Source organism: Phyllobates terribilis, unplaced genomic scaffold (genome assembly GCF_046119375.1).
Source record: "Phyllobates terribilis strain yellow unplaced genomic scaffold, ASM4611937v1 Scaffold_170__1_contigs__length_4071412, whole genome shotgun sequence".
Classification (NCBI taxonomy): Eukaryota; Metazoa; Chordata; class Amphibia; order Anura; family Dendrobatidae; genus Phyllobates; species Phyllobates terribilis.
In genome coordinates this window covers 484,169-506,775 of record NW_027362930.1, presented here as the reverse complement: position 1 = coordinate 506,775, position 22,607 = coordinate 484,169, and the positions used below count along the sequence as shown (strand labels likewise).

The window sequence follows — 22,607 nt, the reverse complement described above, 5'->3', positions numbered from 1 at the left end:
CTCATCTCCACAAATGGACTTTTCAGGATCCTTGGGTGGCTCCGTAGTTTGAAACCAATTCTGGTTATCGCTTCTCGGCCTTTTGGCTAAGATCAAGTGTAGTATCTGTTCTTATCAGTTTAATATCTGATACGTCCCCTATCTGGGGACCATATATTAAATGGATTTTTAGAACAGGGAGATGGAAAAAGAGCTTGCTCTGTCCACTCCACGCATTGACCTGGTATTGCAGTATCTCCAGGACCGGTGCACCCCTTCTTTAATGCAGTTTCTAAAATCAGAAAGAATTGAATTCAATGTTTTTTGTTCATTTTGCTTGTTTGTCGGATTTTGGGATGGACTCTTTGGCTTTGCTTTTCTTCTCCTCATTGGATTTTTCATGTTCAAAGTTGCAGAAGCCAGATTACAAGCTCATTTTGGTTCAACTTCAGCAACTGTGCATTGCATTGCCATGTAATGTGATGCAATGCTATCTTTCTAGCTCTCCCTTTTTACTTCCTTTTGGATAAACAGACATATTAGGCAAGCATTTTGGAGCTTTCACCTAAATAACTACAGGTGGTGAGATAAGCTGCACAATATAATTGACCTTTCAGTATATTGTTGCACACACACCATCTATTTAGCAAATGCCCTTGTTATCAACAGCAGCCTTTTAAACTCACCTGAGCTAACAGGTATGTGCGCTGGTTACTCTGCTGCGCTTAAAATTTCTTTTTTGGTTTGCTACAATGCCTTTTCTGAAACGTTGTCTCCTTCTGCTGGAACACTGACTTCTTTCATTTAATGCCTGCAGACTATAAAAGAGAACCCAACCCAAAAAGTTTGGTTGATTAGTCTGTGGCATTCTGTTAAACTGTTGCTTATGGCGGTCTCTGTGAGCTTCTCAGCGACATTCAGCCAGCCAGGTATCCTGCCTGCAGTAGATGGAATGTGGCAATGGAACGCTGGCTGCGCGTGTCATAATAGGCTCTGAGCCTTTATATACCTGTGCACAGCAGCAGCCACCTTCAGTCTGCTGCTGGACAGCCAGCAGCAGCAGCAGCAGGAGAGGTATGTAATCAGGAGCCCTCCTGCTAAGGGTAGACAGCTGCTCGTTCCACCCCACCCCCCGCCTTAATTGGTTCTCCTCCCTTCCAACGGTGTTGAGGCGGGTGGGAACAGCAGGGGGTGAAGGTGCTGTGTTTAAAGAGGTGGAGTTATGCAGATCTAAAACGCGTGGATTGCAGCAGCAGCAAGCCGAAAAGTGCAGGCATGTAAGGGATCTAGAGGTTGACAACATGTCTTCTTAACGGGAGTCCAGGAGCTCATCTCCACAAATGGACTTTTCCTGATCCTTGGGTGGCTCCGTAGTTTGAAACCAATTCTGGTTATCGCTTCTCGGCCTTTTGGCTAAGATCAAGTGTAGTATCTGTTCTTATCAGTTTAATATCTGATATGTCCCCTATCTGGGGACCATATATTAAATGGATTTTTAGAACAGGGAGATGGAAAAAGAGCTTGCTCTGTCCACTCCACGCATTGACCTGGTATTGCAGTATCTCCAGGACCGGTGCACCCCTTCTTTAATGCAGTTTCTAAAATCAGAAAGAATTGAATTCAATGTTTTTTGTTCATTTTGCTTGTTTGTCGGATTTTGGGATGGACTCTTTGGCTTTGCTTTTCTTCTCCTCATTGGATTTTTCATGTTCAAAGTTGCAGAAGCCAGATTACAAGCTCATTTTGGTTCAACTTCAGCAACTGTGCATTGCATTGCCATGTAATGTGATGCAATGCTATCTTTCTAGCTATCCCTTTTTACTTCCTTTTGGATAAACAGACATATTAGGCAAGCATTTTGGAGCTTTCACCTAAATAACTACAGGTGGTGAGATAAGCTGCACAATATAATTGACCTTTCAGTATATTGTTGCACACACACCATCTATTTAGCAAATGCCCTTGTTATCAACAGCAGCCTTTTAAACTCACCTGAGCTAACAGGTATGTGCGCTGGTTACTCTGCTGCGCTTAAAATTTCTTTTTTGGTTTGCTACAATGCCTTTTCTGAAACGTTGTCTCCTTCTGCTGGAACACTGACTTCTTTCATTTAATGCCTGCAGACTATAAAAGAGAACCCAACCCAAAAAGTTTGGTTGATTAGTCTGTGGCATTCTGTTAAACTGTTGCTTATGGCGGTCTCTGTGAGCTTCTCAGCGACATTCAGCCAGCCAGGTATCCTGCCTGCAGTAGATGGAATGTGGCAATGGAACGCTGGCTGCGCGTGTCATAATAGGCTCTGAGCCTTTATATACCTGTGCACAGCAGCAGCCACCTTCAGTCTGCTGCTGGACAGCCAGCAGCAGCAGCAGCAGGAGAGGTATGTAATCAGGAGCCCTCCTGCTAAGGGTAGACAGCTGCTCGTTCCACCCCACCCCCCGCCTTAATTGGTTCTCCTCCCTTCCAACGGTGTTGAGGCGGGTGGGAACAGCAGGGGGTGAAGGTGCTGTGTTTAAAGAGGTGGAGTTATGCAGATCTAAAACGCGTGGATTTCAGCAGCAGCAAGCCGAAAAGTGCAGGCATGTAAGGGATCTAGAGGTTGACAACATGTCTTCTTAACGGGAGTCCAGGAGCTCATCTCCACAAATGGACTTTTCAGGATCCTTGGGTGGCTCCGTAGTTTGAAACCAATTCTGGTTATCGCTTCTCGGCCTTTTGGCTAAGATCAAGTGTAGTATCTGTTCTTATCAGTTTAATATCTGATACGTCCCCTATCTGGGGACCATATATTAAATGGATTTTTAGAACAGGGAGATGGAAAAAGAGCTTGCTCTGTCCACTCCACGCATTGACCTGGTATTGCAGTATCTCCAGGACCGGTGCACCCCTTCTTTAATGCAGTTTCTAAAATCAGAAAGAATTGAATTCAATGTTTTTTGTTCATTTTGCTTGTTTGTCGGATTTTGGGATGGACTCTTTGGCTTTGCTTTTCTTCTCCTCATTGGATTTTTCATGTTCAAAGTTGCAGAAGCCAGATTACAAGCTCATTTTGGTTCAACTTCAGCAACTGTGCATTGCATTGCCATGTAATGTGATGCAATGCTATCTTTCTAGCTCTCCCTTTTTACTTCCTTTTGGATAAACAGACATATTAGGCAAGCATTTTGGAGCTTTCACCTAAATAACTACAGGTGGTGAGATAAGCTGCACAATATAATTGACCTTTCAGTATATTGTTGCACACACACCATCTATTTAGCAAATGCCCTTGTTATCAACAGCAGCCTTTTAAACTCACCTGAGCTAACAGGTATGTGCGCTGGTTACTCTGCTGCGCTTAAAATTTCTTTTTTGGTTTGCTACAATGCCTTTTCTGAAACGTTGTCTCCTTCTGCTGGAACACTGACTTCTTTCATTTAATGCCTGCAGACTATAAAAGAGAACCCAACCCAAAAAGTTTGGTTGATTAGTCTGTGGCATTCTGTTAAACTGTTGCTTATGGCGGTCTCTGTGAGCTTCTCAGCGACATTCAGCCAGCCAGGTATCCTGCCTGCAGTAGATGGAATGTGGCAATGGAACGCTGGCTGCGCGTGTCATAATAGGCTCTGAGCCTTTAAATACCTGTGCACAGCAGCAGCCACCTTCAGTCTGCTGCTGGACAGCCAGCAGCAGCAGCAGCAGGAGAGGTATGTAATCAGGAGCCCTCCTGCTAAGGGTAGACAGCTGCTCGTTCCACCCCACCCCCCGCCTTAATTGGTTCTCCTCCCTTCCAACGGTGTTGAGGCGGGTGGGAACAGCAGGGGGTGAAGGTGCTGTGTTTAAAGAGGTGGAGTTATGCAGATCTAAAACGCGTGGATTGCAGCAGCAGCAAGCCGAAAAGTGCAGGCATGTAAGGGATCTAGAGGTTGACAACATGTCTTCTTAACGGGAGTCCAGGAGCTCATCTCCACAAATGGACTTTTCAGGATCCTTGGGTGGCTCCGTAGTTTGAAACCAATTCTGGTTATCGCTTCTCGGCCTTTTGGCTAAGATCAAGTGTAGTATCTGTTCTTATCAGTTTAATATCTGATACGTCCCCTATCTGGGGACCATATATTAAATGGATTTTTAGAACAGGGAGATGGAAAAAGAGCTTGCTCTGTCCACTCCACGCATTGACCTGGTATTGCAGTATCTCCAGGACCGGTGCACCCCTTCTTTAATGCAGTTTCTAAAATCAGAAAGAATTGAATTCAATGTTTTTTGTTCATTTTGCTTGTTTGTCGGATTTTGGGATGGACTCTTTGGCTTTGCTTTTCTTCTCCTCATTGGATTTTTCATGTTCAAAGTTGCAGAAGCCAGATTACAAGCTCATTTTGGTTCAACTTCAGCAACTGTGCATTGCATTGCCATGTAATGTGATGCAATGCTATCTTTCTAGCTCTCCCTTTTTACTTCCTTTTGGATAAACAGACATATTAGGCAAGCATTTTGGAGCTTTCACCTAAATAACTACAGGTGGTGAGATAAGCTGCACAATATAATTGACCTTTCAGTATATTGTTGCACACACACCATCTATTTAGCAAATGCCCTTGTTATCAACAGCAGCCTTTTAAACTCACCTGAGCTAACAGGTATGTGCGCTGGTTACTCTGCTGCGCTTAAAATTTCTTTTTTGGTTTGCTACAATGCCTTTTCTGAAACGTTGTCTCCTTCTGCTGGAACACTGACTTCTTTCATTTAATGCCTGCAGACTATAAAAGAGAACCCAACCCAAAAAGTTTGGTTGATTAGTCTGTGGCATTCTGTTAAACTGTTGCTTATGGCGGTCTCTGTGAGCTTCTCAGCGACATTCAGCCAGCCAGGTATCCTGCCTGCAGTAGATGGAATGTGGCAATGGAACGCTGGCTGCGCGTGTCATAATAGGCTCTGAGCCTTTATATACCTGTGCACAGCAGCAGCCACCTTCAGTCTGCTGCTGGACAGCCAGCAGCAGCAGCAGCAGGAGAGGTATGTAATCAGGAGCCCTCCTGCTAAGGGTAGACAGCTGCTCGTTCCACCCCACCCCCCGCCTTAATTGGTTCTCCTCCCTTCCAACGGTGTTGAGGCGGGTGGGAACAGCAGGGGGTGAAGGTGCTGTGTTTAAAGAGGTGGAGTTATGCAGATCTAAAACGCGTGGATTGCAGCAGCAGCAAGCCGAAAAGTGCAGGCATGTAAGGGATCTAGAGGTTGACAACATGTCTTCTTAACGGGAGTCCAGGAGCTCATCTCCACAAATGGACTTTTCAGGATCCTTGGGTGGCTCCGTAGTTTGAAACCAATTCTGGTTATCGCTTCTCGGCCTTTTGGCTAAGACCATTTGGTTGCAGCCTGATAGGTGCGAGTTCTCTGGAGGAATCCAGGCCTTTTTGCGAAAGGATTTGGCGATTTTCTGTGGTATTATACCGACAGGTTTTGAAGATGAACTTCGTGAAGAATACTATCCGAATTGGAGTGGATCCATCAGTTTCCGAGAGGAATAATGTGTCCTTCATCGTGGAGAAACTTTTGGAAGGAAAAGCTGGAGCAAAACGAGGCGACTTCTACAGCGTCAACGAGTTTCCTAAATCAGGTACATATGACGTGACTTTTGTAGAAGAAAATACCTGCCTTGATGTGTTTGAGTGGCTTCGGAGTCACACTGATGATCCTTTCTTGGAAGGGGTGTGGTTTGAACCCTTGTTTGGACTTCAAGAAAAGATTGTGTGGGTAACAGTTTATAACCCTTTTACTGAGCCAGCATTGCTTGAAGGCTTCCTTGCACGGTACTGTGATTATGTGCGTAAAGGGGAAAAGCAGTTTAATTCTTTAGGTATTTTCAACTGCAAATACAAGTTTCGGGTGAAACTGAAGAAGGATCCTGGAAGTGTGGGAGGCTTTAGACATCCTCCTGCGAATTTTTCTGTGGCGGGACATAGGGGCTTCCTTTACTATGTAGGGCAGCCTATGTATTGCAGGAAATGTTACTGCTTTGGACATGTGCAGGATGCATGTAAGAAAGGGCAACGTTGCCGTAACTGCAAAGAGGAGGGGCATGTGGCAAGTGCGTGCCCGAAGCCCAAGGCTTGTGACATGTGTGGAAGTGGTGAGCACATGTTTAAAGATTGCCCGCAGGGTGTGCCCAGGAAAACTGATAAGGAGAGGAAAAAGGAGGAGGAGGAGAGGAGGGTTTTGCAGCAGATAGAAAGAGAAACTGCTAGAATGGAGAGAGAGCAGAGGAGGCGGAGTGAAAGGTCTGCCCCTGAAACTGTGAGTCTGAGGCCTGCTTACCAGAAGGAGAAAAAGGCACCTAAAATGGAGAAGGAGCTTGTGAAAGAATTGAGGAGAATGGAGGGGCAGATGAATGCAGCGGGAGAAGGAAGGTGTCCGGATACGTTGGACTTTCAGGACGTTGTAGATGCTGCAGATTGTATGGAAACTGGGGAAGGGTCATCACACCCTTCAGATCCTGAGAATATTGAGGAGTACTTCTCCGATGAGGGTGGGGGGAGTAGAAAGTGTCACAGGGAGGGTGGTGGGGCAAATGATGAAGAAGATATCAAGGCACCGCAGCGAAAAGTGGGTGCCAAGAAAGCAAGGTAGGGTGATGGTGATGCTGCTAGCGGCTCGGAAACGAGTTGCTCGGTTCAGATGGTGGAAGAAGATAGTGGGGGTGCTGGTTAAGGTTGCCTTGCAATATGCGTGATAATGCCTATTATAAGCTTTGACTTAAGTCAAATGCTTTTTCTTGTGAGTGGAGTTTTTGTAGTGTTTTTGTAACTTTTCTGTTTTCGTTTTTTTTAGGAGGTTTAAAAAAGGAAAAAATGGGTTTTACTATAATTTCACAAAATGTGAGAGTGTTTAAAAATAAGGCCAGGAGGGCTGCAATTTTTGATTTTTTGGCTATGAAGAATGCATCGATTTTTTGTTTGCAAGAGTGTGGAGTGGTGGATGGGGTGAGAGGAGATGAATGGTCTCATGGAGCATCTGTGTGGTCGGGGAGTGCATGTAATAAAAATGATGGTGTGGGGATTTTAGTTAAAGGGAGGGAGGTGGTTTTGAGTGATTATGTGGTGATTGATGTGGGGAGGTGCATTTTAGCAAATTTTGAGTATAAAAATGTTAAATTTTGTGTTATTAATGTTTATGCGCCGGTGGAGAAAAATGACCGGAAAAAGTTATTTGAAAAAATTAAACTTTTTGTTCCGGGAAGAATGCCTGTGGTGATTGTGGGTGATATGAATTGTGATGTGGGGAGAGTGAATGTGGATGTGTCTGGGAAAACTTTGTTAGAGTTGGTTAGTGATTTTGATTTGCATGATATGCAAAGTGTATGTAAAGTGAGGCCTTTGTTAAATACCTTCTTTTCCGAAAGTGGAAGAATACAATCTAGATTGGATTACTGTTTTATTTAAAAAAATATGATTCCTGTTGACTATAAGCAGGAGAATGTTTTGTTTTCAGATCATGTGTGCATGTCGTGTGAGTTGGATGTGAATGTGAATGGGGTGTTTGGGAAAGGTTTGTGGAAGTTGAATGTTAAGTTATTGGAGTATGAGGAAGTAAGAAAGGAATATGCAAGACGGTATGAGGAGTGGTGTGAGTGTAAAAATGGTTTTCGGAATGTTTGTGGGTGGTGGGATTGGGTTAAAAAACAGACAAAAATTTTTTTCAAAAATTTGGGTTATAAGATGGCAGCAGTCAAGAGGAGACATTTTGTGAGTTTAAATGCACGTTTAAGTTTCTTGTATAAATTGAGGGAGGGAGGGATGGAGGTGGAGGAGGATATTTTACAAGTGAAAAAGGAGGTTCATGAGTTCTTGTTGGAAAAAGGGAGGAGTATTGTCTTTAGAGCAAAAGTTGATAATTTGGAGTATGATGAAAAATGTTCACGTTTTTTTTTCAAGAAGGTTTTTGGGAAAAAGCAAAATATGTGTGTGTTGAATGGAGCAGATGGAAGCGAGGTGAGTGGAGAGGATATGTGTGAGGAAGTGGCAAAGTTTTATGAGGATTTGTATGCTGTAAAGTGGAGGGATGAGTGTTTGGAGAATGATGTTTTGAGTACGTTAGAGAGTAAATTGAATGAGGCGGAAAGAGAGAGGCTGATGGATGCTGTGACAAGTGATGAAGTATGGAAGGTTATGTGTAGTATGGCTTTGAATAAGACGCCGGGGGAGGATGGTCTTCCAGTAGAATTTTACCGCATGATGTGGGATGTGATTGGGAGTGATTTTGTGGATTTTTGTAAGTATATGTGGGAAAATATGGAGGTGGCAGGTAGTATGCGTGCAGGTATGGTTGTATTGATTCCGAAAAAGGGTGATTTGAAGAGTCTGAAAAACTGGAGGCCAATAACATTATTGAACTGTGATTATAAGATCTACGCAAAATTAATGGCAAATAGGATGCGTGATGTGATAGAGAGTGTGATTGGGGATGAGCAGTGTTGTGCAGTACCTGGGAGACGGATTCACGAGTGTGTGTGTATATTGAGAGATTGTCTATGGGATTGTATGAGCCGGAAGAAGAGTGTGTTTTTGTTGAGCCTGGATTTTGAAAAGGCGTATGATAGGTTGTCGCATGGTTTTTTGTTTAGAGTGTTGCTGAGAATGGGTTTTCCTGCTGATTTTGTTGGGAGAGTGAGAAGTCTATATACAGATATTTATAGTTGTGTTTTAATGAACGGTTATGTCGGTAGGAGAGTGAATGTGCATTCGGGCGTGAGGCAGGGGTGTCCGTTATCCCCTGTGGCTTTTATTTGTGCAATTGAACCTTTGTTGTGTATGTTGAGGAAGGATAAAGTGGTTCGAGGTGTGCAAGTGCCGGGAGGTGGAGGAAGAGAGTGGAAGGTGAGTGGTTATATGGATGACGTGTGTGTATTATGTGATTCTGAATGTTCGGTGAGGCGGGTGAAGTTGTTAGTGTCTATCTTTTGTGGTGCGTCTGCATTTAAAGTGAATTGGGAAAAGAGTGAGTGTAAGGTTTTTGGAAGTGGTATTTTGAGTAGAGATGTAGGTGTGAACGTAGTGAGTGGGCCCATTAAGGTTTTGGGAGTGAAGTTTTCAGAAAGATTGGATGGGAAAGAAAGTTGGGATGACGCGAAAGAGAAGGTTGAAAAGAAGTTATGTTTTTGGAAGTTGAGAAGCCTTACTTTCTTTGGAAAAATCTTAGTCATTAAAAGCGTGGTGTTGCCTATTTTTTTATATGTTGCAGTTGTGTTTCCACCAGGTTATATGGTTTTGAGAGGATTGAATAGGATTTTGTTTGTTTTTTTGTGGAATTCTAAAATGGAGAGGGCGCGGAGGGAAGTGTTGGTGAAGCGTATGGAGAAAGGTGGTTTGGGTTTTCCAAATTTAGAAGTTTTTTTGGGTGTGAATATTGTGGTGTTTGTGCTGAAAGTGATTATGGGCGATGGAAAGTTTTCATGTATGTGTGGATATTTATTTGGGGCTTATTCTTTTCGTTTGAAGTGGAGAGAGAGGGATTTGCGGTGTCCGGTTGCTTTTGAGGTGCCCGTGTGGTATGTGTGGGTTTATAAGTTTTTGGTGAAGTATGAGTTGTGTGATGTGGATGTGAGGTTGTTGGGAAATAAGAAGGCTGTGTACAGGATGATTGAGTGTAGAGAAATGGAGAGTGGAATAAATTTGGTGAGAGGGTGTGATGTGCAAAAAGTATGGAAGAAGGTGCGGATGGGTGGTATGACAAATAAGCAGAGTGAGGTTGTGTGGCAGTCTTTGCATGGAGTGTTGCCAGTAAGAGAGTTTCAGAGGAATAGAGGTTTAGTGAGGAGTGAAACGTGTCCAAGAAATGGCTGTGGTGGAAGGGAAAGTGTGTTGCATGTTTTTTGGAATTGCCAGTATGCTAGAGATGTGATTGGGAGAATGGGGCCTTTGTGTAAAGAATTGTGTGGTGTGAATTTGTTGTCCTTTGAGTTGTTTATGTTTGGTTTGGGAATATGTGATGGGACGAAGGAAAGAGTCTTGTGGTTGATGCTTGCATGTATAAAGGAAGTGTTATGGGATGTGAGGAATGTGTATGTGTTTAAAAGGAAGGAAATTGCTGTAAAGGATAGTGTGAAGGTGATTATGGGGAAGATGTATGTGTGTTTCCTATGGGACAAAAAGAGGAGAGGGGAAGTGGATGCGGAGGGAATATGGAAAATTAAAAAGTGGAGATATTTTGTAAATACTTCTTGATCTTGTTTTCTGTGTAAGGTTTAAAAAGAAGAAATAAAAATTTTCCGGTGATGATGGGAGCAGCATTTGTGTCGTTGAGATGATGCAGCTGTTTGGAAGGAAGTTCCTTTGGTCGTGACTATAGACCGTGGATTTCCCCATCTGAGGGAAAAAAAAAAAAAAATCTGTTCTTATCAGTTTAATATCTGATACGTCCCCTATCTGGGGACCATATATTAAATGGATTTTTAGAACAGGGAGATGGAAAAAGAGCTTGCTCTGTCCACTCCACGCATTGACCTGGTATTGCAGTATCTCCAGGACCGGTGCACCCCTTCTTTAATGCAGTTTCTAAAATCAGAAAGAATTGAATTCAATGTTTTTTGTTCATTTTGCTTGTTTGTCGGATTTTGGGATGGACTCTTTGGCTTTGCTTTTCTTCTCCTCATTGGATTTTTCATGTTCAAAGTTGCAGAAGCCAGATTACAAGCTCATTTTGGTTCAACTTCAGCAACTGTGCATTGCATTGCCATGTAATGTGATGCAATGCTATCTTTCTAGCTCTCCCTTTTTACTTCCTTTTGGATAAACAGACATATTAGGCAAGCATTTTGGAGCTTTCACCTAAATAACTACAGGTGGTGAGATAAGCTGCACAATATAATTGACCTTTCAGTATATTGTTGCACACACACCATCTATTTAGCAAATGCCCTTGTTATCAACAGCAGCCTTTTAAACTCACCTGAGCTAACAGGTATGTGCGCTGGTTACTCTGCTGCGCTTAAAATTTCTTTTTTGGTTTGCTACAATGCCTTTTCTGAAACGTTGTCTCCTTCTGCTGGAACACTGACTTCTTTCATTTAATGCCTGCAGACTATAAAAGAGAACCCAACCCAAAAAGTTTGGTTGATTAGTCTGTGGCATTCTGTTAAACTGTTGCTTATGGCGGTCTCTGTGAGCTTCTCAGCGACATTCAGCCAGCCAGGTATCCTGCCTGCAGTAGATGGAATGTGGCAATGGAACGCTGGCTGCGCGTGTCATAATAGGCTCTGAGCCTTTATATACCTGTGCACAGCAGCAGCCACCTTCAGTCTGCTGCTGGACAGCCAGCAGCAGCAGCAGCAGGAGAGGTATGTAATCAGGAGCCCTCCTGCTAAGGGTAGACAGCTGCTCGTTCCACCCCACCCCCCGCCTTAATTGGTTCTCCTCCCTTCCAACGGTGTTGAGGCGGGTGGGAACAGCAGGGGGTGAAGGTGCTGTGTTTAAAGAGGTGGAGTTATGCAGATCTAAAACGTGTGGATTGCAGCAGCAGCAAGCCAAAAAGTGCAGGCATGTAAGGGATCTAGAGGTTGACAACATGTCTTCTTAACGGGAGTCCAGGAGCTCATCTCCACAAATGGACTTTTCAGGATCCTTGGGTGGCTCCGTAGTTTGAAACCAATTCTGGTTATCGCTTCTCGGCCTTTTGGCTAAGATCAAGTGTAGTATCTGTTCTTATCAGTTTAATATCTGATACGTCCCCTATCTGGGGACCATATATTAAATGGATTTTTAGAACAGGGAGATGGAAAAAGAGCTTGCTCTGTCCACTCCACGCATTGACCTGGTATTGCAGTATCTCCAGGACCGGTGCACCCCTTCTTTAATGCAGTTTCTAAAATCAGAAAGAATTGAATTCAATGTTTTTTGTTCATTTTGCTTGTTTGTCGGATTTTGGGATGGACTCTTTGGCTTTGCTTTTCTTCTCCTCATTGGATTTTTCATGTTCAAAGTTGCAGAAGCCAGATTACAAGCTCATTTTGGTTCAACTTCAGCAACTGTGCATTGCATTGCCATGTAATGTGATGCAATGCTATCTTTCTAGCTCTCCCTTTTTACTTCCTTTTGGATAAACAGACATATTAGGCAAGCATTTTGGAGCTTTCACCTAAATAACTACAGGTGGTGAGATAAGCTGCACAATATAATTGACCTTTCAGTATATTGTTGCACACACACCATCTATTTAGCAAATGCCCTTGTTATCAACAGCAGCCTTTTAAACTCACCTGAGCTAACAGGTATGTGCGCTGGTTACTCTGCTGCGCTTAAAATTTCTTTTTTGGTTTGCTACAATGCCGTTTCTGAAACGTTGTCTCCTTCTGCTGGAACACTGACTTCTTTCATTTAATGCCTGCAGACTATAAAAGAGAACCCAACCCAAAAAGTTTGGTTGATTAGTCTGTGGCATTCTGTTAAACTGTTGCTTATGGCGGTCTCTGTGAGCTTCTCAGCGACATTCAGCCAGCCAGGTATCCTGCCTGCAGTAGATGGAATGTGGCAATGGAACGCTGGCTGCGCGTGTCATAATAGGCTCTGAGCCTTTATATACCTGTGCACAGCAGCAGCCACCTTCAGTCTGCTAATGGACAGCCAGCAGCAGCAGCAGCAGGAGAGGTATGTAATCAGGAGCCCTCCTGCTAAGGGTAGACAGCTGCTCGTTCCACCCCACCCCCCGCCTTAATTGGTTCTCCTCCCTTCCAACGGTGTTGAGGCGGGTGGGAACAGCAGGGGGTGAAGGTGCTGTGTTTAAAGAGGTGGAGTTATGCAGATCTAAAACGCGTGGATTGCAGCAGCAGCAAGCCGAAAAGTGCAGGCATGTAAGGGATCTAGAGGTTGACAACATGTCTTCTTAACGGGAGTCCAGGAGCTCATCTCCACAAATGGACTTTTCAGGATCCTTGGGTGGCTCCGTAGTTTGAAACCAATTCTGGTTATCGCTTCTCGGCCTTTTGGCTAAGATCAAGTGCAGTGATCTAGCGGTTGCTGCCTTGGTCTTGACTGGGAGGTGCTTGGGGTACCCGGCTCCTTGCCCTGGGGGGATCGCTACACTCATCGGTGGAGCTAAACCCCCCTGCTGCTATTAGGGAGTCGGATTAGTCCCTGGGCAACGAGAGGCGATCACCTTGTCACCACACATAGCTGTGGGGGGCAACTGTCGCCACACATAGCTGTGGTGGCAACATTTGGAGGATTAAAAGGAAAAACGGAAGGAAAACGGATTGTTGAGATGGAGTTTTGGAAAAAGAAGAGATGCTTACGTTTTTTTGTGAAACGGGAGACGGAAGAAACTTTTTTGGAAGAAAAATGGATTCTGGAAATTTTGAGGAAACATGAAGTTTTGGAGAAGGATATCTACTGTATGCAAGAAATAAAGCAAGGTAAAGTTTGTGATGTGACTCTAGTTTCTGAGGAAAAGTGCATTCATTTTTTCAAATGCTGGAGTGAAGAGGATTCTGGGAAAATTGGAGTAAGTGCATCATTCATGGGGAAACCGAAGAGTGTGATAATTTACATGGACAATCCGTTTGTGGAAATAGAGGAGATAATGTTTTTTTTGGAATCTAAATGTAAGATGGTAAAGTTTCAGAAATTATACAGGAACAAAGTTGGTATTTGGAACGGAAAGAGACGTTTTTTGGTGTGGACAACAGGAGAAGAAAATTTGCACAATGGGAGGATTATGGTAAACGGGAGTTCTGGGTATTGTTACATGGAAAGCAGCAAAGGAACTTTTGAAAAGAACTTTGGAGGACAAAAGGAAGATATTGGTGATAAAATGAAGAAGGAAGTTGATGCGATAATTATAGAGGAGAATAAGCAGGGAAAAGAAGTTGAAAGTTTAAAGGTGAAGAAAAAGGTAACGGTACAGGAAAATTGTGGATCAAGGAAAGTATCTGGTGAAAAGAAAGAAGTAAAAGAGGAAAAGGGTAAAGTTTTGGAGAAGGTGGTGACTTTCAGAGATGATGAGGAAGAGTATGATTGGGAACAGATGCGGTTAGAGCATGAGGAGGAAGAAAAGAAGTTAAGGGGTTTTGTTGGGAGGAAAGTAAAAGGGAAAAAGGGGATATTTAGTTTGGGAAACCGGGTGAAGTAATGTCAGTTGTGATTTGTTTGGAAACTGTTGAAACTGTAAAGGAATTGTTATGTTTAACTTTATATATATTAATTAAAATGAAAAAATATAAATATAATATCTAAACACGATGATGGAACTAAAATCTTGAGTTTAGTGATATATGATTTAAGATTATAAAACTTAATTTCTGAGTGTTTGGAAAAAAAAAAAAAAAAATCTGTTCTTATCAGTTTAATATCTGATACGTCCCCTATCTGGGGACCATATATTAAATGGATTTTTAGAACAGGGAGATGGAAAAAGAGCTTGCTCTGTCCACTCCACGCATTGACCTGGTATTGCAGTATCTCCAGGACCGGTGCACCCCTTCTTTAATGCAGTTTCTAAAATCAGAAAGAATTGAATTCAATGTTTTTTGTTCATTTTGCTTGTTTGTCGGATTTTGGGATGGACTCTTTGGCTTTGCTTTTCTTCTCCTCATTGGATTTTTCATGTTCAAAGTTGCAGAAGCCAGATTACAAGCTCATTTTGGTTCAACTTCAGCAACTGTGCATTGCATTGCCATGTAATGTGATGCAATGCTATCTTTCTAGCTCTCCCTTTTTACTTCCTTTTGGATAAACAGACATATTAGGCAAGCATTTTGGAGCTTTCACCTAAATAACTACAGGTGGTGAGATAAGCTGCACAATATAATTGACCTTTCAGTATATTGTTGCACACACACCATCTATTTAGCAAATGCCCTTGTTATCAACAGCAGCCTTTTAAACTCACCTGAGCTAACAGGTATGTGCGCTGGTTACTCTGCTGCGCTTAAAATTTCTTTTTTGGTTTGCTACAATGCCTTTTCTGAAACGTTGTCTCCTTCTGCTGGAACACTGACTTCTTTCATTTAATGCCTGCAGACTATAAAAGAGAACCCAACCCAAAAAGTTTGGTTGATTAGTCTGTGGCATTCTGTTAAACTGTTGCTTATGGCGGTCTCTGTGAGCTTCTCAGCGACATTCAGCCAGCCAGGTATCCTGCCTGCAGTAGATGGAATGTGGCAATGGAACGCTGGCTGCGCGTGTCATAATAGGCTCTGAGCCTTTATATACCTGTGCACAGCAGCAGCCACCTTCAGTCTGCTGCTGGACAGCCAGCAGCAGCAGCAGCAGGAGAGGTATGTAATCAGGAGCCCTCCTGCTAAGGGTAGACAGCTGCTCGTTCCACCCCACCCCCCGCCTTAATTGGTTCTCCTCCCTTCCAACGGTGTTGAGGCGGGTGGGAACAGCAGGGGGTGAAGGTGCTGTGTTTAAAGAGGTGGAGTTATGCAGATCTAAAACGCGTGGATTGCAGCAGCAGCAAGCCGAAAAGTGCAGGCATGTAAGGGATCTAGAGGTTGACAACATGTCTTCTTAACGGGAGTCCAGGAGCTCATCTCCACAAATGGACTTTTCAGGATCCTTGGGTGGCTCCGTAGTTTGAAACCAATTCTGGTTATCGCTTCTCGGCCTTTTGGCTAAGATCAAGTGCAGTATGCCTGGTCTGGTCATTTAAAGGCTAGTACAGCTATGCTGTACTAAAAGGAATGGTGGAGAGAGAAGGCGAACCTGGAAAGGATGGGAGTAGTTGTCCACTTCGCAGGGACCGGGGATGCCCGGGTCCGTAATGGTTTCAGGATCGAGGTCGCGCAGGAGAAGAGAATGCATTTTTCACTGGGATACCTGGTCAATATGGTGCTTTATGACATACTGAAGGTAAAGAAGGAGGAGATCGTATGCCTGCAGGAATTCAGGAGAGAGGGACGGTATGTGCTTGTTTTTTCTTCTGTTGGTGCATGCCAAAACCTGTACAGAGCCCTCAGGGAAAATGCTGACAATGACTTGCTTTCAGGACTTACTTTCACAGTCCTTTATTCCAGAGGGGACATACCCTTAGTGGTTTTCATGCATAATCCCTTTGTCCCCCTGGAAGAAATAGCAGATTTCCTTAAAAGACATTGTTCCTATGTACAGTATGCCCACAGAGTAGTTAGCATGGAGTCTGGACTGTGGACTGGGAAGCACAAGTTCTTTGTCCGTTTTGGGATAGACCCTCAGGGCCCTGGGGGTTTCCACTATCCCCCTTTAAATTTCAGCATTGGCAGGAATAATGGATATTTATTTTTCCCTGAAGCCCCCTTTTACTGCCGCAAATGTAACTCCTATGGCCACATGCAGGAGAACTGCCCTGAAGCAATGCTCTGCAGAAAATGTAATCTACCTGGGCACCGTGCAAAGGACTGCCCCAACCCTGTTGTATGTAATGGCTGTGGGGAGTCTGGACATGTGTACAGGGATTGCAGGGCACGCACTGGTGGAGCCAGGCTGTATGCCCAGGTTGCCTCCGCCAGCCCTGTAATGCCTGGTAGCAATGCTCTGCAGCAGAGCCGACCTCATGGAGCTGACTCCATTGTCAGCGAAGAGTTACTTGCCTCCTCAGCTGCAGGTAATCAGCTGCCCTCAGGCAATCAGCTGCTGAATCTGACACCTGTGAGTGCTGCCATCCCTGTGACTCAGAGCGCTCCACCAGCAGCCTCTGTATCTGCAGTGAGAGTGGGGGGCGGAGCTACAGAGCCAGTGACGTTGGAGGGGGCGGAGCTAGACATGGAGCTCAGCGAGCAGCTCCCAGTACTTGTGTCTGCCTGTGGTGAAGGAGATGTGGAGGAGGCACTGAGCAGAACGCCCCATGTCTCCTGGGACAAGCTGCAGGCAGATGATGAGGAGGAGCAGAGTGTCAGTGCCAGTGGCACTAAGTGTGAAATAAAGGAGCAGGGGGATTTCACAGCAGCAGCAAGGTCCTCTGAAGAGACCAGGGGGAATGCTGTGAAGAAACCCCGCCTCGCTTATCATTATGCAGATGAGGGCAGTGAAAGTCCCATGAGTGAGCGGGCTTATCCAGACTTGGTTTTCTCCCCTGATTGCGATTTTTTAGAGGGGGTTCCTGCCCTCACCTGTTACCAGTCCGGCTGCCAGCCCCCAGAAGGACAAGGCTGATACAGAAATGGGGGACATGTAGAAATCTCCATAAGAAAGTTCTGATATGGCTTCCAAAGCTTCACTTAATGTCCTATCCTTAAATGTGAGGCAGATGAAATCTAAAGGACGCAGGTGTACTGTGCTCAGGTATATCAGATCATTGGGAGCAGACATTTACTGCCTGCAGGAGTGCGGATTATCAGAAGTGCCGGACGATCAGGACTGGCCTCATGGACAGCACATCTGGTCTGGGTCTAATGTAAATAAGAACGATGGTGTGGGGATCCTGCTGGGGAATGCAGAGTGCAGCATGGACAGCTACACAGTGGTGGAGGTGGGGAGGTGCATTATTGCCATAGTGAAATATAGGGGGTGGCGGGTAAGAATAGTTAACATCTATAGTCCTACCGGAAAAGAGGAGCGTCTTGCTCTCTTGGAAAAGGTTCAGTTATTTTTGCCAGGAAAGATTCCTACCATTTTTGTTGGTGACTTTAATTGTGTTACGGATGAAACCGGTGATGTAACCGGGAAAAAATTATCCCATTTAATTTCAGATTTTTCTTTTTCAGATGCCGCTACTTTAAGGTCGGACAATCCACCACCTACATATAAGGCGGACAGAGGGGGGATCGAATCACGTATTGACAGGATGCTTTTCTCCAAAAATCTGGAGTGCATTAGTTTTAAGCAGTGTGCGGTCCCCTTCTCGGACCACGAGTGTTTGAGGGGTATGTTCAGACAGAAAGGGAGCTTTGTGCATGGGAGGGGTGTATGGAAGCTGAATGTGAGGTTGCTAGAGGATGAAAGAGTGATGAGTGAGTTTAAAAAGAAGTATGAAAGGTGGGGATACTATAAAAACAGGTTTGCATGTGTGTTAGAATGGTGGGATTGGGTGAAGCAAGAAATCCAAAAATTTTTCAGAAAATGGGGCTACAAGAAAGCCGCCATATATAGAAATAAATTCAAAGAATTAAATATGAGGATTGAATGGTTGAAAAAATGCAGTATGTCTGGGATTGATGTGAGTGATTTGTTAGTGGAAGCAAAGAATGAGTTAAAACGTGTGATTGAGAAAAAGGGGAAAGAAATAATGTACAGAACCAAAATAGAACACCTGGAAAAAAACGAAAAATGTACCAGATACTTTTTCAAAAAAATGAATGGAAAAAAAATGGATATGGATGAATTACTGGATGAGAATGATGTGAGTATAACTGGAGAGGGTGTGATTGAGGAGGTGAATGGTTTCTATAGTAGACTGTATGGGGATAAATGGATTGATTCTGGTTTGATGGGTGAAGTGTTAGGTAGCTTGGAAGATAAATTGGATAATGATGAATGTGAGAACTTGTGTGAGGATGTGATTCTGGATGAAGTGAGAAAGGTGGTGTTCAGTGCTCAGAAAAACAAAACACCAGGTAAAGATGGTATACCAGTAGAGTTGTATGTGAAAGCGTGGGAGTGCATGGGTGCGGATCTGACGGAAGTATGTAAGTATATGTGGGAGAATGGAGAACTGTGTGAATCTATGAAAGAAGGTGTGGTTGTGTTAATCTATAAAAAAGGTGAAAAGAAAAAACTGGGGAATTGGAGGCCAATAACGCTTCTAAATTCCGACTACAAGGTGTATAGCAAGATTTTAGCAAACCGTATGCGTGAAGTGATTGGGAAGGTTGTCAAGGATGATCAAGTGTGTGCTGTGCCTGGGAGATGTATAAGTGATAATCTGTTGTTGTTGAGAGATGTGCTGGGAGACTGTAGAGATAGAAAGCAGAAGTGTATGTTGTTGGCTTTAGATTTTGAGAAGGCGTTTGATAGAGTGTCGCATGTGTTTATGTTTGAAGTGTTAGAAAAAATGGGTTTCCCTAAGAAGTTCCTAGATGGTGTGAGATGTTTGTATGATGATGTGACGAGTGAAGTTTTAGTGAATGGTTGGTTGTGTGATAAATTCCTGATTAAATCAGGTGTTAGACAGGGGTGCCCTCTCTCCCCTGTTTTGTTTGTTAGTGTGATTGAACCTTTGTTATGTATGATTAGGAGAGAGAAAGCGATAAAAGGAATGCTAATACCTGGGAGTAAAGGAATGAATGTCAAGGTGCTGGGATATATGGATGATGTGGTGATTGTGAGTGAGAGTATTGCGTCTATGAGTAGAGTGAAGTTATTATTGGATTTTTTCTGTGGTGCGTCTGCTTTTAGGGTAAACTGGGATAAATGTTGTTTTAAGTGTTTTGGTGATAGTAGGATTAAGATGGATGGTGTGACATGTATGGAAGGGTCGATTAAAGTCTTGGGTATATTGCTGAATGATGATCTGAAGGGTACTGAAAGTTGGGATGAGTGTGGGTTACGGATAGAGAAGAAACTGAATTTTTGGCGAATGCGTGAGTTGACATTGAATGGAAAGGTACTTATAATTAAGGCAGTAATACTTCCAATATTACTTTATGTTGCTGGGGTCTTTCCGTCCCCATACAAAAAAATAAAAAGAGTACAAAAATTAATTTTTACTTTTTTTTGGGGGAGTAAAATGGAAAAATTAAAGAGAGAATATTTATACAAAACATATCAGAATGGTGGTCTGAATTTTCCTGATATTGAAATATTCCTGAGCCTTAATTATATTAAAACAGTGGTAGTGCTAATGGGTAAAAAGAACAAAGGTGCATATATGTTGCGATATATGGCTGGATGGATGTTGTATGGGTTATGCTGGGTGAAAAAAGATGGAAGTGTGCCTGTGGCTTTTAAATGTCCTGTGTGGTATGAGGTGATTGAAAGGTTTGTTAGAAAGAATGATTTGCTGGCTGTGTCTATGTGTGAGTTTGAGAAACCAAAAGCGGTGATGGGAAAAATGAGAGCAAATGAGATTGAATGTAATATTAATGATTTAAGATTTAATGAAGTGGCGGATGCATGGGAAAAATTGGGTACGCATGGTATGTCGAATAAACAGAAGGATGTGGTGTGGATGGCTTTGCATGATATACTGCCTGTGAGAGATGTGCAAAAGAGAAGAGATTTGATCAGAACGAATGTATGTCCAAGAGAAGGGTGTGGAGCGAGTGAGACTGTGAGACATGTGATGTGGGATTGTGATTATGCATATAGTGTGTGGAAAGGTGTGGGTGGTCTATGTAAGGAATTAGCAGGTGTGAGTTATATTAACTGGAGAGTGGCTATGTTTGGTATTGGTGCATGTGGAAAGGTGAATGAAAGGATTTTGTGGTTAATAATGGTGTGTGTCATGGAAAGCCTTTGGGATGTGAGAAACCTGGCTTTGTTCAAAAGAAAAACTGTACCTATTAATAACTGTATTCGGTTAATTCTATCTAGGTTGTACCTTATATATAAATGGGACAAGAGTAGAGGTGGTGGATTGGACGCTGAGGGCATTTGGAAGGTCATGAAATGGCGTCATCTGGTAAAGTACCAGTAATTTTATGTACCTTCATGAGAGTAATATAGCACAAATATACTAACTCTGATTTTGGAAACATAAATTTATAAAAAGAATAAAGATTAACCATGATGATGAGTTATAGTTGAGCAACTATTTGAAGGTTTTGGCGGACTTTCATACTGTTGTTTACAACAACCTGAATGTTTTAAAAAAAAAAAAAAAAATCTGTTCTTATCAGTTTAATATCTGATACGTCCCCTATCTGGGGACCATATATTAAATGGATTTTTAGAACAGGGAGATGGAAAAAGAGCTTGCTCTGTCCACTCCACGCATTGACCTGGTATTGCAGTATCTCCAGGACCGGTGCACCCCTTCTTTAATGCAGTTTCTAAAATCAGAAAGAATTGAATTCAATGTTTTTTGTTCATTTTGCTTGTTTGTCGGATTTTGGGATGGACTCTTTGGCTTTGCTTTTCTTCTCCTCATTGGATTTTTCATGTTCAAAGTTGCAGAAGCCAGATTACAAGCTCATTTTGGTTCAACTTCAGCAACTGTGCATTGCATTGCCATGTAATGTGATGCAATGCTATCTTTCTAGCTCTCCCTTTTTACTTCCTTTTGGATAAACAGACATATTAGGCAAGCATTTTGGAGCTTTCACCTAAATAACTACAGGTGGTGAGATAAGCTGCACAATATAATTGACCTTTCAGTATATTGTTGCACACACACCATCTATTTAGCAAATGCCCTTGTTATCAACAGCAGCCTTTTAAACTCACCTGAGCTAACAGGTATGTGCGCTGGTTACTCTGCTGCGCTTAAAATTTCTTTTTTGGTTTGCTACAATGCCTTTTCTGAAACGTTGTCTCCTTCTGCTGGAACACTGACTTCTTTCATTTAATGCCTGCAGACTATAAAAGAGAACCCAACCCAAAAAGTTTGGTTGATTAGTCTGTGGCATTCTGTTAAACTGTTGCTTATGGCGGTCTCTGTGAGCTTCTCAGCGACATTCAGCCAGCCAGGTATCCTGCCTGCAGTAGATGGAATGTGGCAATGGAACGCTGGCTGCGCGTGTCATAATAGGCTCTGAGCCTTTATATACCTGTGCACAGCAGCAGCCACCTTCAGTCTGCTGCTGGACAGCCAGCAGCAGCAGCAGCAGGAGAGGTATGTAATCAGGAGCCCTCCTACTAAGGGTAGACAGCTGCTCGTTCCACCCCACCCCCCGCCTTAATTGGTTCTCCTCCCTTCCAACGGTGTTGAGGCGGGTGGGAACAGCAGGGGGTGAAGGTGCTGTGTTTAAAGAGGTGGAGTTATGCAGATCTAAAACGCGTGGATTGCAGCAGCAGCAAGCCGAAAAGTGCAGGCATGTAAGGGATCTAGAGGTTGACAACATGTCTTCTTAACGGGAGTCCAGGAGCTCATCTCCACAAATGGACTTTTCAGGATCCTTGGGTGGCTCCGTAGTTTGAAACCAATTCTGGTTATCGCTTCTCGGCCTTTTGGCTACGACCAAGTGTTGTTGCTGGAAGACTCCAAAGCCTATCGCATCCTCGGCCTTGAGGCATCGGCAGTTCTACTGTCTTAAGCCTCCTGCTGCTATAGGGGGTGTGCGTGCTGAAGAGAACCAAGAAGGCGATCGACTTACCTGAATATGGCGATGGCGACATCGGCTACTCTCCGTTCCGCTGGAGCTGGCGACTTGAAGATCAAGAACTCTTTCAAGATTGAAGTTGAAGAGCGAGCCCGTGACAAGTTCTCCCTGTCTTTCTTCGTGAGGAAAGTCCTGCTTGAGATCCTGCAGGTGAAAAGGGAGAACATTCTGGCACTTCAAGATGCTCCTGGACGCTTTGTGCTTACCCTGACCTCTGAAGTGGCATCTCAGAATTTTTACCATCAGATCAAGCTGAGACTTCAGGAGGAAGATCTTAAAGGACTGTGTTTTGTGACCCTCTGCCTGGCAGAAGAGAAGTCTGTGGTGGTTCATATGAGCAATCCGCATGTCTCTGAAAAGGATGTGGCTGCGTTTCTGCATAACTATTGCTCTGAGGTCCACTTCTCTCACAAAATCATGAACTCTGAGAGGTTGTGGACCGGAAAATACAAGTTCATCGTGAAGCTGAGAGAAGGTTTGGGAATTG

The 22,607-nt window shown here is 43.5% G+C and overlaps 7 non-coding genes and 2 pseudogenes across 7 annotated transcripts; all 9 read left to right on the top strand.

Annotated features, from left to right (window-relative positions):
- Positions 1-66: 66 nt before the first annotated feature.
- On the top strand, positions 67-257 carry LOC141211786 (U2 spliceosomal RNA). Its single transcript, XR_012281704.1, has one exon. It is a non-coding gene; the product is annotated as a U2 spliceosomal RNA (small nuclear RNA).
- A 1,115-nt stretch (positions 258-1,372) lies between these two features.
- On the top strand, positions 1,373-1,563 carry LOC141211981 (U2 spliceosomal RNA). The gene has a single exon (XR_012281802.1). It is a non-coding gene; the product is annotated as a U2 spliceosomal RNA (small nuclear RNA).
- A 1,115-nt stretch (positions 1,564-2,678) lies between these two features.
- Positions 2,679-2,869, top strand: LOC141211775 (U2 spliceosomal RNA). Its single transcript, XR_012281696.1, has one exon. It is a non-coding gene; the product is annotated as a U2 spliceosomal RNA (small nuclear RNA).
- Positions 2,870-3,984: 1,115 nt separating this feature from the next.
- On the top strand, positions 3,985-4,175 carry LOC141211763 (U2 spliceosomal RNA). The gene has a single exon (XR_012281691.1). It is a non-coding gene; the product is annotated as a U2 spliceosomal RNA (small nuclear RNA).
- Positions 4,176-10,299: 6,124 nt separating this feature from the next.
- LOC141211694 (U2 spliceosomal RNA) lies at positions 10,300-10,491 on the top strand. Its single transcript, XR_012281640.1, has one exon. It is a non-coding gene; the product is annotated as a U2 spliceosomal RNA (small nuclear RNA).
- A 1,115-nt stretch (positions 10,492-11,606) lies between these two features.
- On the top strand, positions 11,607-11,797 carry LOC141211751 (U2 spliceosomal RNA). The gene has a single exon (XR_012281683.1). It is a non-coding gene; the product is annotated as a U2 spliceosomal RNA (small nuclear RNA).
- Positions 11,798-14,233: 2,436 nt separating this feature from the next.
- LOC141211685 (U2 spliceosomal RNA) lies at positions 14,234-14,424 on the top strand. The gene has a single exon (XR_012281637.1). It is a non-coding gene; the product is annotated as a U2 spliceosomal RNA (small nuclear RNA).
- Positions 14,425-15,539: 1,115 nt separating this feature from the next.
- On the top strand, positions 15,540-15,654 carry LOC141211905 (U2 spliceosomal RNA; annotated as a pseudogene).
- A 5,006-nt stretch (positions 15,655-20,660) lies between these two features.
- On the top strand, positions 20,661-20,837 carry LOC141211671 (U2 spliceosomal RNA; annotated as a pseudogene).
- Positions 20,838-22,607: the final 1,770 nt, after the last annotated feature.